Source organism: Aphelocoma coerulescens, chromosome 4 (genome assembly GCF_041296385.1).
Source record: "Aphelocoma coerulescens isolate FSJ_1873_10779 chromosome 4, UR_Acoe_1.0, whole genome shotgun sequence".
Lineage (NCBI taxonomy): Eukaryota > Metazoa > Chordata > Aves > Passeriformes > Corvidae > Aphelocoma > Aphelocoma coerulescens.
Genome location: NC_091017.1, coordinates 16,658,910 through 16,664,732, shown reverse-complemented (window position 1 = coordinate 16,664,732; position 5,823 = coordinate 16,658,910). Strand labels below are relative to the sequence as shown.

General features: G+C 44.9%; 1 long non-coding RNA gene across 1 annotated transcript; it reads right to left on the bottom strand.

Annotated features, from left to right (window-relative positions):
* Positions 1-245: 245 nt before the first annotated feature.
* On the bottom strand, positions 246-2,900 carry LOC138108970 (uncharacterized). Its single transcript, XR_011150167.1, has 2 exons — positions 2,815-2,900; positions 246-1,223 (listed from the first exon to the last, which is right to left on the bottom strand). It is a non-coding gene; the product is annotated as an uncharacterized lncRNA (long non-coding RNA).
* Between the last annotated feature and the right edge of the window lie 2,923 nt (positions 2,901-5,823).

Genomic DNA, 5,823 nt, shown 5'->3' with positions numbered 1-5,823 from the left:
TAACAGTCCTCAGAGCCAGAAACTCAGAAACAAATGAACCTTTTGGCATGAGCTCACAACATGAAATCACTTTAAATAAAAATCACAAAAAACATTAAGCCTTCTGGTCATTTATTTTGTGTTATGCTGTGGTACTGTCTCTGCAGCCTAGAGGTGATTAGCACAAAATACCACTAAATCTCTACCTGGTACAGAGAAAACCTTTAAAAATCCTCTTAATTATCTGTCTGTGCCAGAAAACACAGTCAAGTTTTTCTATATTTTTAATCAGTGTTGTTACTGTTGAGTCTTCTCATGTTTATTTTTTGTGATTTAAATACAAAGATTTTGTTGAAATAATGTTCTTTGATACAAATAATTTAGAGTGAAGAATGTGGGCCAGCAAAGCTAAGTTAATTATTTTGTCTGAATGCTTGGCAGATGAAAATGATGATAGACCTGGGACATGTCTACACTGGGCAGGAAGGTGTGGTGCAGAAATCCCCAGACGAACGCTGAACGATGTAGCTCCAGACCTTGAACCAAAACAGCCACGTTTGCATGGAGCTACTGACAGCAAGCTTCAATAAGCTCAGGACCAGCCCTGGGAAAATGCTGCTGGATCACCAGCTTCCTAGCTGGCCACCATGCAGTGCTGTGCTGCTTGGTTGGTGCTGGGATTCCAGGATTCAAGTCAGCCTCAGCCTAACCTGAAGCACAGATCAAAAGAAACCAATGAGGATGAACTGTGAGAAGAAGGTGCTTCTCCCCTAGTGGCAGCTGACTCTGGTTGGACGTTGGCTGACTTGTTTGCTCCCCTAATTTTTTCCCCTAGTTTTTAATACTTTCAGCCTATGTGATGAAGAAGAACAGGGCATGGCTGAGTCACTTTAATGTCCACTACACATCCTTGGTGTTCCAAGCAAAAGGCACAGGAAAGCTGGTTGGACTTCATTCCTCCAACCAAATGTCAGAAATGTTGTTAAATGGAAGGTTAGTTAATCATTTCAGATTCCATGTATCTTATCACATGCATTTACATAAAGGTAATTATTTGTATGGTACACTAATTTGTTTGTATTCCCTATGGGAAAAATCCTAGTTTACAGGAAGGAAACCAGCAGTCACTTAAAAGATGCAAAAACACTCCAGTGCCACCTTGTGCTACAGCCACCACCAGGATGAGAAGATGGATGTGAACCAAGTGGTTCCTGTCTTCTTGGAGGAGTTGGATTGGCAAGGGTCTGGAGAGGGAAGAAGAAAGAGAATGATGGAGAGAGTGCATTCACAATTATCCTCAAGACAGATGTATTCCCTAAAAAGTGGAGCTCAGTCTCTTTGTAAGTCCTTTGCTGCAGAGACCACAACTGAGCTGTTTTTCCTGTTTTGGATGGAAGACCTAATTCTCGTAAGTTACATTACAAACTGACCTGTTCCACTGGAGGAGAAACAATGGAGCTTTTTGTAAAGCTATTAGTAGGTAATTACAAAGCAATTTGAAAAAAAAAAACAACCCAAAAAAGACCACGCATTAAGTTCCTCGAGCCCATGCTGCAGAGGTAGCCTGGTCTCTCTGCCGGGCAGGCAGGCCAGGTGAGCGGCTGCCGTGAGATCTCACTCCCATGGAATCACATCATGCTCCCATGGGTGTGGTGAGGTGACTTTTACAGCTTGACAAATGTTTGAGCTATTGTTATTAGTAGTTATTTATACAACTCTATAACGTTATACAGTTATGTAATACAGTCTGCAAGGCACCAGTACTGATTTGGTCACTGATGTTTTGGGTGTAAAATGAAATTATGGACTCTGGCCACATCTTCGAAGGGATGTAGGGCCTGCGGAACCTCTGCTGAGGAGCCATGGGTAGGTGCAACCAGTATGTCTAGGAAGCATCAAGGAATATGATTAATCTTATCAATTTAGGCATCTAAAGTCGCTTAGTCATCCATCTGTTTGGCAGGAATTTATCTTTGTGATTTCTCTCGCTTCCATAGTCACTGCGGGCCCAAGGCTAGATGTCTAAATAAATACCAAATTACATCTGAAGCAGAGCAGCACCCCAACATTCAAACATACAGAGAAACCTAAGTGCCTCTCTCCCACCTGTGTCAAGGAGCCAAGGCTGCTTAATCACAGCTCCACCAGCCAAGTCCTAAGGCAATCCACCTCCTGTTTCTAAGCCTCCAGATTCCTCGTTTGCAATCCATTCATAATTACCCATGCAAAGCCTGAGCTGACCCCAGCTGGGCAGCTCTGGGATGTGGCAGGGGTGCGGCTCTGGAGGTGTCCCTCCAGGATGTGGCAGTGAGCAGCGGTTGCGGTGGCAAAGTCCACTTTACATCCCTCAAGTTGCCTTAGAAGTGGTCTCTCCTTACAACACTGTGCTAGAAAGTTCTCCCTTTGTCTACGTGCTGCTGGTCACTGGCCCTCTCCCCCTCCCATCCCTTTTCCCATTGCCCCCTGTTATAATATTCAGCCTTGCCTCTGCCCCCTAGCCCTCAGACTATTGGTTTTGGATGCTCTGCCCGCCTTTGGGCGTTTTTGGGATAAAGCGGGCACGGACTGTCGGTTGTTGCCTCTGTTCCCTTGGGGGAGTTGCCATTAAACGCCTCGGAACTGCACACAGAGAACCCCTCTCGCCTCTCTGTCTCTCTGCACACACTGGGGGTGTGAGCGGCTGTTCGCACCCCCCTGCCAAGGTGAGACTGTGCTCGCGTGGGCGCTGGCAGAGCGCTGCCCAAGCGGCCCACGAGGGACCCAGCAGGGACAAACGCGGCATCGACCCACCGAAGCCCTTTCTTTAAGCAGCTGTGGTGGTGGTGGTGGCTGTACCTTTGTCTTTCCCTTTCTTCTTGGCAAGACCACATGACTCTTGTGTTTCAGAGAGGAGCTGAGGTTTGCTGGTGTCTCCCTGCGGTGTGGGAGGTGATGAACTGGGCCCCATGAGCCAATTTATGCCAGGGCTGAGACACCTGAGCAGATGCTCAGGTGTTTGACTGGGTTTCAGCTGTGGCTCCATGATATACTGTGGATATGTAGGAGGCAGGACAGAAGCCAGCTCACACAGCAGAATGGAAAACCAATTCCTTTGCTCCTGATTACCTCTTTTCAACAGAGGAGCACATCCCAACGTGCCTCTGCCACCTGAACTCCTTAGACCAGTCCTGCCACACTGTTGGAAAGCTGGTTCAGATTCTAGGGATGCCTCCTCCTTCCTAAGGGCTCCACTGGGCACGTGACAGCCTGGAGGAACCTGTACCAGCCTGGAGGAGCACTCACAAGGAGTGGGTGTGAAACTGGCCCTGGAGGAATTGTCAGCTCTGAGGAGTTTCTGGCTGCTGTTAAGAGATGAAAAACAGTTGTTGGTCAGGAAGAATGGGTCCGAAGTCCTCCTGGCTCTGGCAGCACAGAGCAGGAAAGGCAGGCTGTTCCTTCATGCAGGCCCTCGCCATGGAAAGTTCTCGGTGTGGCTGGGCAACCCTGCTGGGAACAGGCTGGCATTAGCAAGATATGGCCAAAGCCTGAGGGCAAGGGCAGCCTGCCCTGTCACTGACTCGGCTGGGAAAGGATGTAGATACAGAGATCTCTGATTCTGTGATCTCTCCCTCAAGATCTTTTCCTTGATATGCAGGTGTCAGAAGAGGTGTAAGCATGTGTGACTACACATACATAACCTCTGTTATGACAAATATCCAGGAGTGCTCAGGTAAAAATGCAACTTGGCTGCTCGAGAACATCACAAACAGCCTCACAACTTGCTCAAAAATCAAGCAAGGGTGCTGCAAGGATGGCTCAGAATACAGCTTATGTGGGGAAGCACAGGTAATTTTAGCACCCATGTGTTCCTGCTTCCAACCTCTCCTCCCTGGTGCAGAACCAGGCTATCAGCTAACTGGTGACAGATGTGTACAATCTCAGCAGGCAGAGGTTGGACCAAGCTGTAGTGTACTGCCCTTAATGAGGTACTTTGATCTTACTACTCCCTTTTTTATTTGTTTTACAGTGCTTTCCCTCACTTTCATCCCCAGCAGACAGCCCTGGAACTGCAGAGACCCTCCCTTCACAAATAAGTTTACAAGGAAGGAACCTGCAAAGTGAGGCTGCATTTCAGGGAACTTAAACCTGTGCAAGAAAATATCTTTGAAAAATTATCTATAACAATTCATAAGATTCCTGGGAAGCCATTCAGGCATGAAAATGATGTGAATAGTATTAAAACAATCCAGCTAACTAAGGAAAACAATGTGGGGGTTTTTTTCACCCTGGCCTTTCTAGTTAACTGAAATATTTAATCATAATTTTACGCAGTCAACAGTTTCCAATTTCAGTGGTAGATTTACCATGCACTAAAGACTGAATATAGCCCACTACCTTCTCCATTTATCCTTGAAAATATTGATATTCAATACCAATATCATGAAAAAGCTGGCTGTCCTTTAGCAATTTCCATTAAAATGAATCTCTGTCATGGGAACTATAGAAAAATCTCTGATACTGGATATTTATGTATCTTAATATCCCTTTTCGACATACACATCTATATGTACTTATTTACACCTTTATGCTAAATAGATAATTTTAAGAGCAGGACTAAGACATCTTCTTGGATGTCAGCAAGTCTCCAATAAGAGCATTTGCACTCGCCATATTGCTGGAACAGATTCTATATCTTCAGAAATTGTTAAAAAAAAAAAAAAGGAAAATCTAAATAATTAATTAAATAAAAGCCAGATCTTGTGAAAAAGACCTCATCAGCTACTTAACAGCTCTAGCAGATGCAAAGGCATTGGGCAGTTGCCTATAGCAATTTCATACACGTAGAAGTTTGGGAAAATGGAAATGAGACAAAAATGCTAACTTATCGACTTATCAAGACGGGGGGGGACTGTGACTCCGAGTATCACTTCTCTTCCCAGACATCTCAAAATCATGGGTATGTAAAAGATGCAGTTTCGTGCCCATGTGCCTTCCTCTAAATATTGGTGATGCATACAGGTGTCTGACACCAGCCCCAATAAACGCCCACCCATCTGTCAGCATCGGGGCACACGTGCATGCCTCTTACATGACTCGGGGTTTGTTTTTTAGTCATACCTAACTGAGCAGCCACATGAGAGCCGTGGCCCGTGAGTCACTGTCAGACATCAGATATCACATGTGGGAGAATCGCAAAGTATGACAGATACTGTTACCATTATGTAAACTTCCTGTCATCGTCGCTCTTGGATGTTCATATTCATGAGTTACCCTCTGCATGCCTCGAGCTGGAGCTTTGCTTTCTATGTAGGCACAGGCAAACCCAGTTGTTCCTGATCATGAGATGGAGCCTGTTTTGTTCTCTTGTTTACACTCTTGGTTCCGTTTTTTACCAAGCCAGCAACACACTACACACTTTGCTATATGTACATTAAGTTTCTGGTGCTTGGATTGTCAAAAGTCTCAATTATTAATTTGCACCTGCTAATAGGGAGACTACATATGCAGACCACATATTCAAACTTAAAATCAATTTGACAAATCAAGAGTTGAAGGGTGGGGCTGTCCTTAGTTTCCTGGTATTTTTCTGACTTCATCATATTGTGTAATTCCCCCCCCCCCAGCCTGAATGAACAGATCTTTAATGCCCCTTGGCACTATTATTTTCTCACATTAATAAGGAGAGCATCTGTGTGTCTTGACTCAGAAAATAATCTGTAACACATACAGCCTGGTAAACAACAAAAAAAAGATAAGTGAGAAACCTGTGTTTATCTGAAAGGCTGTGTTTTCTACGCAGCATACACTCAGAACCTGAAATGATTTATCAAGGCAGCTGATGGTTGAACTGTGCCATGTGCTGAA